We start from the raw sequence: 13805 nt of genomic DNA on the forward strand, positions 1-13805 counted from the left end.
AACAACTGCACATATGATCTCAACTTCCATTTATTTGGGTTTGGGAATTTTTGGCTATTTTTCCTTTGTTGAATAAAAAAATTAGTTAAAATTGGTTATGTCCATGAGGAAGGACTTATTGCTACTGTGAACTCTCTAATTTTATTTTATTTATTTTTGGTGCTGAGGATTGAACCCAGGGCCTTGTGCATGCAAGGCAAGCACTTTGCCTACTGAGCTGTATCCCCAGCCCAACTCCTTGAATTTTTTTTAAAGAGAGAGAGAGAAAGAGAGAGAGAGAGAGAGAGAGAGAGAGAGAGAGAGAGAGAGAATTTTAATCTTTATTTTTCAGTTTACGGTGGACACAACATCTTTTTTTGTATGTGGTGCTGAGGATCGAATCTGGGCCGCATACATGCCAGGCGAGCGCGCTACCGCTTGAGCCACATCCCCAGCCTCCAACTCCTTGAATTTTAAAGGAAGCATGTGATATGAAGTCCCCAAACCTTCTGTTTCAGGAGCATTAGTAATGGGGATCAAATATAAGGTTTTTTTAAAATTTTTTTTAGTTGTTGATGAACATTCATTCATTCATTCATTCATTCATTTATATGTAGTGCTGAGGTTGGAACCCAGTGCCTCACATGTGTGCTAGGCAAGTGCTCTACCACTGAGCCATGACCCCAGACCATAATGTGTTTTTAAAACTTTAGGGTATTCCATTGGCCACTGCCAAAGATAGGAAGGGCCACAGTTGTGAGCATGATGGGCTTGGTGCTATGGTTTTAACTATGCCTCTCTTTCTCTGCCCCCTTATTTCTTTCACTGGGAATTGAACCCAAGGGTACCCTACTACTGAACTGTATCCCCAACCGTTTTTATTTACTTTTTATTTTGAGACATGGTATCACCAAATTGCCCAGGCTGGCCTCATGCTTGTGATCCTCCTGCCTCCCAAGTTGCTGGAATTACAGGTATGTGGCACCACTGGCTGTACTACTTTTTGTAATATGCTCTTTTGGGGGATAAAAGTCACTAGTGAAAATCTATGATATGGAATTTCTCTTTTTGTCGTGTGTGTGTGTGTGTGTGTGTGTGTGTGAGAGAGAGAGAGAGAGAGAGAGAGAGAGAGAGAGAGAGAGAGAGAGTATGTGTGTGTTGTTTATGTGCTGGAGATGGGATCCAGGACCTTGTATAGGCCAGGCAAGTGCTATACCATAAAGCCACACCCTCAGCACTTATGATGTGGCATCTGAAGAGAGAGAAACTCCAATGGATTCCCATAGGCCACACAACAGTGGGTTTCTAGTGAAATAAGATCAGATGTTTATTTTCAAAAGGATCTAACTCTGAACAAAATTTCCTTTATTTGATGAACAGAAACTTTCTTAGACAACAAAATCACTAGCTGTCTAAACATGCCAGGAGCTGTTCGTCTGTTTCTGACAGAAACCCTTTACCTTGGCTGAGGGGAATGCCATTAAGTTGTAACCAAAAAATGTGACACTTTCTAGGCTCTGTTCACTTGCCTTGTTTGCTCCCTCTGATTCCTTTGCTCTGTAGGTGCCCTTCCCCCTCCATCTCCCAGGCACAGTGCTGGCCTAAGGTGGCTCTGCTTGCCAGTCTCTAGGCAGGAGCTGGATGGAACCAGGCCAAGTTCTACTACTTCTCTTCATCTGTAAAATACTGATGTTTTTTCTTGAACAGTGATTTCAGAACCAACCTATTGATCCTTTGGCCTGAACTGAGCTCCTTGGGCGAGTCTTGAATCTTCTTTCTTGACAGTTTTTTTTTTTTTCTTTTTTCCTGAGTTGGGCTGGAGAAGCACAGAGTAGTTCTGTTTTCCCATACATTCCCAACCAAGCCCCCTTTCTCCCAAAGGACTTCTTCTGCTCTGTTATTCTTGGCTGGCCACAGCAAAACTCGAATCCACCTTTTTATTATGTTGGCTCCCAAGTGCTCTGATGCAGTTAACTTTTCACAATAAACCAGCACTATTGGTACCATGAATTAGGTAGCTGTAAAAACAAGGAAGGTGCAAATTTGGTCATGTTTTATTCAAATAATTCTGCTTGAAGTCTCATTTCCTTCCCTTCTGAGGTCTGACTGGTATTTCTCAAGGGTACAGATTTCTCAGACACAGAACTCTGCTTTGAGTGTCGGTTACTTATCAGAGAGCATCCATCAATCAAGGGAGTCAAGAACCAGAAAGCACTTTCCCCTCTGGTATTTAAAGATCTTTGGGTCTGTGATAGAACAAGACATAGAACAGCTATGGAGACTGCTAAACAGAGTTCAGTATTGAAATCAAACCTCATGACAGAGTTTGCTGAATTCTTAGAACAGTTTGCACACTTGGTTTTATGGGACATGATAACCAAGTGTCAATGATGGATAATTCATGGAAATGCTGGTGACAAAACAGATTTCCACACAGATGACACAGTTATTCTAGGAAGAAGATTCTGGAACTAGGATAGGAAGGAGAGTTTGTTGTGCTTAGTCCTTTTCTGCAGGAGAAGTTCAGTCATTATTCCAATGACATCCTATACCAGTTTTGAACCAGGTCAACTAAGACCAGAACCACCTCTGTTTCATCTAGGGCCTATGCTACCTTAAGCCATGTAGTTTCAGGACCCTAGGGTCGCTTCCAATCCAAGGGAACCAGTGAGTCTATCAATAGGTGTTCCTGAAGTGTCTGTCAGAGAGTGAGGTTGCCCAATATGCAGGCTCTCCTGGCTTCTCATCTGTTCAATTTTGAGCTAGAAAAAAGAACTGGGTTGGAAAGAAAATCTTAAAAGGTCATTATCCTTTATCTTCTGCCATCCTAACCTCCCAGGGTTGTATTACAAAGAACAGATTGTGGCTTAAGTCACCACCTTGAGTGCACACTGGAATCATCTGGGAGGGGAATTTAAAAAAATACTGATAATTGGGTTCCACCTCCAGAGATTCTGATCTAATTGGTCTAGGTTGAAGACTGTGTACTGGGAGTTTTAAAAGCTCCCTCAGGTAATGTTTTAGTTAGTTTTTTTGTTGCCATGACCAAAAGACCTTACAAGAACAACTTAAAGAAGGAAAAGTTTACTTTGGCTCATGATTTCTGAAGTTCAATCCATGGTCGACCAACTTTATGGCTCTGGGCCCGAGGTGAGGCAGAACATCATGGCAAAAAGGCTTGGCAGAGTAAAGCACCTCAGGACACAGCAGCCAGGAAGCAGAGACAAAGAGAGAGCCCTGCTTATCAAGGGCAAAATAAAAATCCCAAAGGCATACCTTCAGTAACCTTCTTCCTCCAGCCATAGCCTACCACCTACAGTTACTGTCCAGTAAATCCATATTAGTGGATTAATCCACTGATTAGGTCACATCTTTTTTTTTCTTTATATATGACAGCAGAATGCATTACAATTCTTATTACACATATAGAGCACAATTTTTCATATCTCTGGATGTATTCAAAGTATATTCATATCAATTTGTGTCTCCATATTAGGTTACATATGATCTAATCATTTCACCTCTGAAAATTCTTCCATTGTCTCAAGCATGAGGTTTTGAAACACTCATATCTAAACCATAATAGATGATAAGAAGATGCAGCTAAGGCCAAGAAGAAGAGCTTATAATTAATAAATAACTTATTCTAGGACTGTAGCACAGTGATAGGGCACTTGCCTGACATGTGTAAAGCCCTGTGTTTTATCCCCAAACTGCAAAAATTTATGCAAAATACTTTTACAATACTTTCTGGACAAGTCACATGTGGTTCACACTTGCTGGATCTGCTGGGAGGCCTTGGACCTGTCACAAACAAAATCACCACTGCTTTCTTCTCTGTAAGTTCTAAATTTCTGTGACTTGATATCACATAGCCTACTTTCTTCCCTGGGACTCCCCAGGAATTTAAGCCCCAAAGTCTCATCTTAAGGAACTCAGGACCTGTGGTTTCCTCTCTTTGGTATGTCACAAAGAAGAGACTTCTTCTTGGGGGCCAAGTAAAGTCCCCCACCAGGGAGGGTTCTTGCCTGAATTTGAGGCACATCCCTCCTATATTTGTTTCCTATGGATGCTGGAACAAATTGCTATAAATTGGTGGCTTAAGAAACACACAAATGTATTCTGCCACTAATCTAGGATCAGGAGTCCAGTGTCAGTATTTCTGGTCCAAAATCAAGACACAAGGAAGGCTGCACTTCCTTGTCTTTCCTAGCTTCTGGTAGCTAGCAGTCATCCTTGGCTTGGGGTCACATCACTTCCATGCTCACAATTTCTTCTTTTCTGTCTGTGTCAAAATTTTCACTCTATCCCTCTTATAGGAATACTTGTAATTGTGTTTTAGAGTCCACCTAGATAATGCAAGATAATCTTCCTGTCTCAGGACACTTTGATTACATCTACAAGGATCCTGTTTCCATATAAGATAACATTTTTAGGTTTTGGAAATTAGCATGTGAACATCTTTCAGAGGGCCATATTTCAGCCTACCAAATTTCCTGAACAAGGGCCATCATGAGGCATGGGCACGAGGCAGGGGTAAGCCAGTGCTTTCAGAGGAACACATCCCAAGAGTTTACTAAAGCTTGGGTGAAGAGCCAGGGTATAAATGGAATCTGAAGGCCAGGAAGATAGAGAGTGAAGACCATCATTTGATCTAGACAATTCTATAAGCAGATCAGTGTAGTGGATGTTAGAGAAAGGCTGGATTGGTGCCTGTTTCTGATATGCACTTCCATGGGCCTCAGAGGAAGACCCTGAGGAGAATCAGCCTGTCAGGACCAGGCTTGTGATATGTTCTATGTGATACGTTCAGAGGTGGCAATGATGTATCCACTTGCAGTATTAGTAGATGAAAGGGTGGGGTTGATCTTTCATGCCACTAACAAGCCTGCTTGAGCATTCCTTTTTGCCCCATATGAGTTCCCACTGCTTATTCCTTCTAATGTTCCTGCCCACATCCTGTTCCCCAGTGGAAATACCCATGTTTCCAACCCAGTTTTTCCAAGGTCAAGTCAACTGTAGTGAATGAAGCAAGACCTTAGGATTGAAAATTCAGGGCTCATTTGCCAATCCTGTAGTTATTGATGGAAATTTTCTCTCTTTGTAGTAAAAAAGATGGGATCAGTATCAAACATTCTGTGGAAACATTTTACATTTTGTTTTACATTAAAATGCTCCAGAGACCATTATAATACACTGGGGGTGATTGTTGGTCAAAATGATTTTTTCTCTAATTTTGGCTCCCATATAACCATTAATGTGTGTTTTAAAACAGCCCAATAAGCCAGGCATGGTGGCATATGCTTATAATCCTAGCAGCTTGGGAGGCTAAGGCAGAAGGATCACAATTTCAAGGCCAGTCTGGGCAACTTAGCAAGGCCCTGTCTCTAAATAAAATATTAAAAAGGGCTGGGGATTGGCTCAGTGGTCAAGCACCCTGAATTCAATTCCCAGCACTAATAATAATAATGATAATAATAATAATACATTTAATCCACTATCATTTCTAAACCATCAGAAGTGCAAGATAGTACCTATTCCTTTGCTAAACTACAAAACTCATGGGAATACCCAAGCTGAAAAATCTAATATTTCAAACAGTAACTTTTATATATTCTTGGCTTCATTTTATGAAGAGGAAGTGTTTCTGAATGCCATCATCTTTCTGTGTTGGGTAGTATTTGTAAGAGAAATTGAATTGAGGCCTCTTATTTTGAAAACTTGAAGTTGTAGATGCCACTTGTCATACATGCTATCAAATGTTTACTTTGGAAAGGACAAGTGGGTTCCACATTTGTTTGGAGTTGAAGACTAGATTCTCAGTGTAGCAATATTTGAAAGTGGTGGTTTGGGGAAGTGATTGTATCATGAGGGCTCCGAATGAATCCATTGATTTGTTCATAATTGAATGGACTACTGGGAGGTGGTGGGTGCTGTAGGAGATGGGGCCTAGTTGGAAGAAGTAAGTCACTGGGGCACACCCTGGAAGAGTATATCTTATCCACTGCCCTCCCCCTGTCCTCCTCACTCTCTGTTCTTTTGTGGCTTCCATGAGGTGAGCAGTTCTGCTACACCTCCCCGTCTCTGCTATGCTGCTCTGTCTCACCACAGATACCTAGCAATGGAACCAGCCAACCATGGACTGAAACCATGAGCCCCAAATAAATCTTTCCTCCTTCAAGTTGATTTTATGAGTTATTTAATAATAGTAACTGAAAGCTGACTAGCCCATTGTACAATTCAATGGTTTGGAGTATACCAAATCATTAATATTTTTAAATTGTAGTAAAACACATAGAACATAAAACTTGCTTTTTTAACCATTTTTAAAAACAAAATTTAGTGCTATTACTTACATAATGCTGTGCAAGCATCATTACTACCTATTCCCAAAACATTTCATCATCCCAAACAGAAACTCTGTAACCATTATGCAGAAATTCCCTATTCTTCCCTTCCCAAAGCGTCTGGTAACTTCTAATCTATTTCCTGTCTGTATTAATTTGCCTACTCTAGGTATTTCATTAAAGTGGGATCATACAATATTTGTCTTTGGTGTCTGACTTTTTTTTCCTCATAGCATAACATCCTCCAGGTTTATCCATGTTATAGCATATGTCAGTGGTTTCTGAATAATATTCCATTGTATGGATCGATCACATTTGCTTTATCTGTTCATTTGCTGATGACATTTGATTTCTTTCTACTTTTTGTTTTTTTTTCAAGAACAAAATCACAATGAACAATGGTGTACAAGTTATTTGCTTGAGTCCTTGCTTTTAATTATTCAAAAAAATTTTTTTAGTTGTAGATGGACCCAATACCTTTATTTATTTATTTATTTTTATGGTGCTGAGAATTGAATCTAGTGCCTCACACATGCTAGGCAAGTGCTCTACCACTGAGCCACAACCCCAGCCCCTTGCTTTTAATTCTTTGTGGTATATACCTAGGAGTTGAATTGCTGGATTCTATGATACTTTTATGAGAAACCGCTAGACTGTTTTTCAAATAGCTGTGCAATTTTATATTTCCACCAGCAAACTAGAAGAGTTCCAATTTCTCCACTCCCTCACCATCACCTATTATTTTCTGACATTTTTATTCCAACCATCTGAATATGAAGTGGTATCTCATTATGGTTTTGATTTGCATTTCTCTAATGGCTAATGGTGGTGTTGAATATCTTTTCACATGCTTATTGGCCATTCATATATATTTTTTAGAGAAATAGATTCTTTGTCTATTTTCAAATAAATTGGGTTATCTGTCTTCTATTATTGAGTTGTAAGAATTCTTTATATATTCCAGATTCAAGTCTTTTATCAACAATATGATTTGAAAATGCATTTTTCAACTCTGTGGGGCATCCTTTCACTTCCTTGATGCTATCTTTTGAAGCATAAACTCTTTTAATTTTGATAATGTTCAATTTATCTATTTTTCTTTTGTTGCTTGTGCTTTTAATGTTATATCTAAGTAACCATTGCCAAGTCCAATGTCATAAAGATTTACTCATTTTCTTCTAAGAATTTAATATTTGAAGTTCTCACAGTTAAGCCTTTGATCCATTTTGAGTTATTTTTGTGTATGGTGTGATGTAGGGGATTCGACATCTTTCTTTTGCATGTGGATACCCAGTTGTCTCTGTAGCACTTGTTAAAGAGACTATTCTTTCCCCCATTGAATAATTTTGACTCCCTTATTAGAAATCAACTGAATATACACATATGGTCTCATCATAGATATATAGCCATGGAGTCAGCCAACCATGGACTGAGACCCCTGAGATACATAGACATATATTCTCAGTTCTGTTCCATTGATCTATATGTCAATTAATGCCATCAACACACACTATCTTGGTCCTAATTGCTATTTCTCTAGAGTGAGTTTTTAAATATGGAAGTGTAATTTTTCCAAATTTGTTCTTCTTTTTAATTTTGTTTGAGCTATTGTGTATCCTTTGCATTAATATATGACTTTTAGGAACATCTTGTCAATTTCTACAAAAAAAAACTTGGGATTTTAATAGTGATTGGGTTGTGCAGTATGATTTGGAGTATATCACCCTTTTTACCCTCTGGGATTTTTCATAGCAGGACACTCTGCTTGCTTCCCATCAGTGCCACGCATCTAGGGTAGCAGGTGCTATAATAGCAAGAGAAGCTGATTACTTGTCCATTACTTGAATTTCATGTTAGTCCCAGACTGCACTGTCTAGTGCAGATACCACTGGACATATGTGACTGTTGAGCACTTCAAGTGTGACTAGTCCAAATTGAGATGTGACACCGATGATTTAAAAGACACAGCTGATTTTAAATATTTAATACAAAAACATTAGTGGAAAATACCTTGTTAATATTAATATCTATTACATGTTGGTTTATGTAACATGTTCAAATTATTTTCATCTGTTTTCCTTTTCAAAAGTGACTACCAGAACATTTAAAATACATGTTTGGTTTATCTTATATTTCTTTTTTTTAATATTTATTTTTTAGTTTTTGGCAGACACAACAGCTTTGTTTGTATGTGGTGCTGAGGATCGAACCCGGGCTGCACGCATGCCAGGTGAGTGTGTGACCGCTTGAGCCACATCCCCAGCCCTGTCTTATATTTCTATTGGTTGTCACTGGTTAGGAGATGCTTACCATGGAGTTAACCTAGAAGAGCTATGAGATTTAAGATAGTCCTAGAATTCTCTGAACATCTGGCAAAATTGTGTGTGCCTATGTATGTGTAAGTTATCTATTGCTGTGTAACAAATTATTCCCATATCTAGTAGCTTTAAAAATATTTATTATCACATGATTTTGTTGGTCAGGAATTCAAGTGTGGCTTAGCTAGTGCCTTAGGCTTAAGGTCTCTCACTGGCTGCAATCAAATGTTGGCCAGGTTTGCATTGATTTCAGGGCTGACTGAAGACAGATCAGCTTCTAAACTCACTCATGGGTCTGTTAGCAAGTCTCAGTTCCTTAACAGATAATAGACAGTGACTTTAGTTTTTTTTCCCCCCATGGGACCTCTCCACAGTTTGGCAACCAACATGGTACCTGGCTTTCTTCACAGTGAGTGAGAGAGCAAGAGAGAAAACAAGATGGAAGCCACAGTCCTATTTAACCTAATTTCATCACTTTTGCTGTATCTTATGCATTAGAAGCAAGTCACCAGGTACAATTTATGTTCAAATGTAAGGGATTCCACAAGGGCATGAATAAATGAGAGGCTGTCTTTTGTTTTCTAGACAGGGTTAAATTTTCATCTGATTTTCAAAGAAGTTTCTGAGCAACTCTCAACAAAAAGTTTATGAACTGATTATGGAGGGTGTCAGCTTTAAAAAATGTGCTAGGTGCAATGGAGGAGAACTGTCATCGCAGCTACTCAGGAGTACAAGGTAGGAGGATCCCCCAAGTTTGAGCACAGCTTTGGCAACTTAGCAAGAACCTGTCTCAAGACAAATAAAATATAAAAAGGGCTGGGGATGTAGCTCACAGGTAGAGCATCCCTGGATTCAGTCCCCAGTACCACAAACAAACAAAAAGGTAAGAAAAGAGACGCCTATGCAGGACAAAGACTCAATGTATATACTTAAGTGAAATAATGAAATGATCACAAGGTCTATTTTATCCCAACTTGTGTGGTTTCCCATCAGGTCCAGTAGATTCTCTGAGCTAACCTTCTGTTTTCCTATCATAGCTATTTCCTTTTTAGAATGCTCCCATGTTTTTTTGTAATCATAAATTTGAGATGCAGGCATAGATTGTTCTAGTTCAAATGATTTTACATGATCCTTCTCTGGAGGAGCTTAGTTTCACTACAATCTGTCAGGCAGGGTTCCCTATGATTAATAAACCACCAGGGCCTCTCTAGAAGGCACAGTGAGACCCAGGTTAGGCCAGGTCTTTGTGGCCCCATCACCTAGAATTGCTGGAGTTATAATTTGAATCTAAGTAGCTCCTACTGTAGGGAGTGTATTAGTTTCTCCTTATTCTTCCTGCCTTTGTCAATCTTTCTTCTTGGTTCTAAGCACCAAGTGTGTGAACTTCTTCCAAATTTGGGTCTTCCAGAGGAGGACCTTGGCCAGAACTCAGTGATAGTGTAGATAAAAGGGAATGTTCAATCTCTCCTTATTCTACCAGCAAGTAGAAGTAAAAAGCATAATATATTGGGCCAGAAATGCTGCTATTCTTGGAAAATAGTTTCTGGAATCAGCAATTGAATTCTACCTCCCTATAATGAAGGGCTGATCTGAAGTGTAAGAAGCAGGTCTCCAGATAAGTGCATTGCTAAGCTCCCTGAGGAGAGGCAGGAGCCTGTGCATGAGTTACTGTAGAAGAAAAAGACCATGCCTTTGGAGAAAATGTGTTTGTTTCTTCTCCATGGCCCTTGAAATGAATCTCCAGCTGTTTCTGCAAGGAAAATTCAAATCTTTTAGGACTCATAGGAAATGACTGTTCTAATAGGCTCTCTATCAATGGCCTTAGTATCTATCTTCCATCCTCCAGGCAATTTTAAGATTCCACAAGGTATTTACTGGGTTGATTCTTGTTACAGGCACTGGTGACAAGGGGAGTTAGTGATAAGGCTCTGAGATGGAGAAAGATCTAGACTCTAGCCTGGCTGATGCTGTCTTGTTTCAGTCTGATCCCTCTCAGGAGCTGGAAATCAAGAGAGGCCTGGATGGGAAGCCAGGAGGCCCAGGCTCTAGAACCAGCCAATGGACCTCTTTTACCTGGCCCACCCCCTTGGCTAGGGAAGCTGGGCTAGTGATCTTAAGGGCCTGCATGATCAGCCCCTGCATGCTTTCTGTTCCTCTTGGATGCAGAATGCAAAGTAGGACATGCCAAGAAGGAATAAAGCCACCCTCTGGGCCTTGGGTTGGCTTCTGCAGGGAACTCTGCCAGTGCCCTTGTCTAAGAGGCCACAGCTCAGTACCAGGCCCTGGCCAACCTCTTACTACCTCACAGGACTGGAACTGTACTTTGAGTACCCTCCCACCCTACCCTCCACAACCCTAAATCCCACACTTCTTCCATGCAAAACAGCCACCCTGATTAATGATGGAAAAACTTGTGATGGACATTGTTATCTAAAGTACATGTATAAAGACATGAATTCATGTTAATATACTTCGTATACAACCAGAGATATGAAAAATTGTGCTCTATATGTGCAATAAGAACTATAACGCATTCTGCTATCATATATAAATAAAAAAATAAAAAAAAAAGAAAAACTGCATGGAGGCACAGGCAGGAAATCCACAATCCCTGAGAACCCAAACAGGGCCACCAAATTCCTTTCCCCTTGAAAATCAGCACCTGAGAGCAAGTATACCCTTAATCATCTAACTGATCCCCCCTTTTCCCCACTCTCTCCCAAATTGCAGTTGTTATAAGAATGTTGAGTGGGTTTGGAATTATTACAAACAGAAAATGCCAGAAGATTTTTGGAGAAGAAACACTAAGCTCTGTAGCTTCCGTAGAACTCTTAGAGAGGAAGAATGTGGAAGGCACTGGAAACCATTCTTGGCCAGCTGCCTGCTCAAAGGCCTATGGTTTTGTCTGGGCTCAGAGGAACACTATGAATGGCACCTCTTAGAGCCCAACAACTAAGGGAATTTTGTCTAGCTGTTCTGACAAATCTTTTAGAACTTAAAGCCAAAAGCAAAATGGGACCCCTCGAAGAACTTTGGGCCAAGCTACATCTGCTTGCTGGTTTCAGTCTCACCTGGGAATGTGGACTTCTGGGAGGGCCTGGGCTAGATGATGTGGGAAGGTCTGTGGCTCACTTTGCTTCAGAATGCATGCCAGGCTAAAAAGTGTTTTCTCAAGCAACAGGAATAAGGCCTGTGGCTTGCAGACTAGATGGTAGAGTTATGGATCATCACAGACAAGCCCAAATCCAAGGAGAAAGGAATCATAGCTCTGTGTGAGCTGCAGACTCCCACAGGGTGACCGTGAGTGGGAGGACTTCCTGCCTCCCTGCTGGAGAAAGGCACTCTGTAACTGAAGCTCTGTCAGGATTAATAAAGGGAGGGGCCTGGCAAGCTGTTGGAGAACATGACTACCTTTTTCCTTAGGTTTGTGGCTGGCTCATAGCATTGGCTTCAGCTGTTCTGGTCAGCTCGTGGGAGGCCTAAGCTTTCCCTCCAGTTTGGCTATATATAACAAATCTTCCATTAGTCTCTTCTCATTCTGCTCCCAGTGTCCTGCTGAGCTGTAATCAATATTCATCCCTAAGTTGTTCATGGTTTTACAAGGAGCACAAGCACTCTCAGAAACCTAAATCATGACTAATGGTTGCCTGGTGACTTCTATTGGATTTGAGTATCCCTTGGGGGTGATTGTAATGGATGGTCGTCCCATTAGCCTTACCTTGTTCACTAGCCAAGGGAAGATACTAACATGAGTGATGAGAGAGATGTTAGAAGGTATCTGAGATGAAATCTTGAGCCCTCAAATAGGAAACTGGATTCTTAGTGCCTTGTTAGGCAGAAACAGAGCAGTGGTAAGGTTTGGAAAAAGCCATTTCAGGAGAAATAAATCAAGAGATAAGGCAAGAGAAATCAACAAAAAGTTTCTACCGCAATCAGATAGATGTCCAGTCATTGTGGATTTTCTATACTGTTCCCTTCAAAATGAACATCAGTTCTCAGCATCAAATGAAGACAGACTGTTCAATTCTCAGTATCCTCCTGAGGGTGACCTCTCATCCTCAAAAATGAAATGTTTAGAAAGGGCAAAAAGAGTGGAGGTTTGGAATCCTTAAGCTTTTTCCTGGGAGGTGTGAGAGATTCCTTTGATTTGAAGACTACTCTCCATTTGATGCTGAGGAGAAACCTTTCCAAACAGGTAGAGTCCTGAGCAAGTCAGGCAGTCCTGAGCAGTTAAGAAGGCACCAGAATGCTGTGGGCCACTAGGCTCCTGAGGCAAACCATGGTGTTCCCCGTGCTTTTCTCTCCTGACAGCTAAAAATGTGTTACTTATTTTCACCTAAAACTCTTGAGAGATATATCAAGCTGTTGAGAACACTTTCATATTCATTCCCTCACAAGAGTCTCAGAAGCATCCCAGGAGTAGAGAGTATAGCACTCAATGAGATCTACAGTGTTCTCAGTGATACTATGGCTGACCAGATGATAGTCAGTGAGGATGTTAAGTACAACTTCTCCAGTTTTCTAGGGTTTTATCAAAATGCATGTCAGGGACTCATGCCAAGGAATCATAGCTATCATATTATCAGATATTATAGGTCTAAATGAGTATCTGAAATCACAGGAAATGAGACCATCATTGGAAATAATTTGTTATGTGTGGTGCTAGGGATTGAATGCAGGACCTCCATATACAAGGCCAGTGTTCTACTACCAAGCCCCAGAAATATCCATCTGATGCAAGTATCAGCAACTGAAAAAACTAAGGAGATGGAAATTTACTCCTGAAAAAGAGAATCTGTGGTAAGTTACTTGGGACAGATTCTAATTCCAAACTGTGTTCCACATATTCATGCTATCAGAAAGATAATCTTAACTAGAAGCTTCTACACTGAGAAAAATTATAATGTGATGAGCTATTTATAATCTAACAAATTAGGCAAAATAAATATATTATTGCTTTGCATATGTGCAAATAGCTTATTGATATTCATAAATCAATACTATAAGATACACTGAACTTAAAAAAAAACATTGGGAAAGTACTTGATCTTTCTTTGATAATTTGAGATTTAATTGCTCTGAACAGGGAGTTAAGGAAGAAATTCATTCAGAAGTTAAAAAGACTGTGGCCATTTGAAAACAGCCCCAAGCCTGGCATAGT

This window comes from Callospermophilus lateralis, chromosome X (genome assembly GCF_048772815.1).
Source record: "Callospermophilus lateralis isolate mCalLat2 chromosome X, mCalLat2.hap1, whole genome shotgun sequence".
NCBI lineage: Eukaryota > Metazoa > Chordata > Mammalia > Rodentia > Sciuridae > Callospermophilus > Callospermophilus lateralis.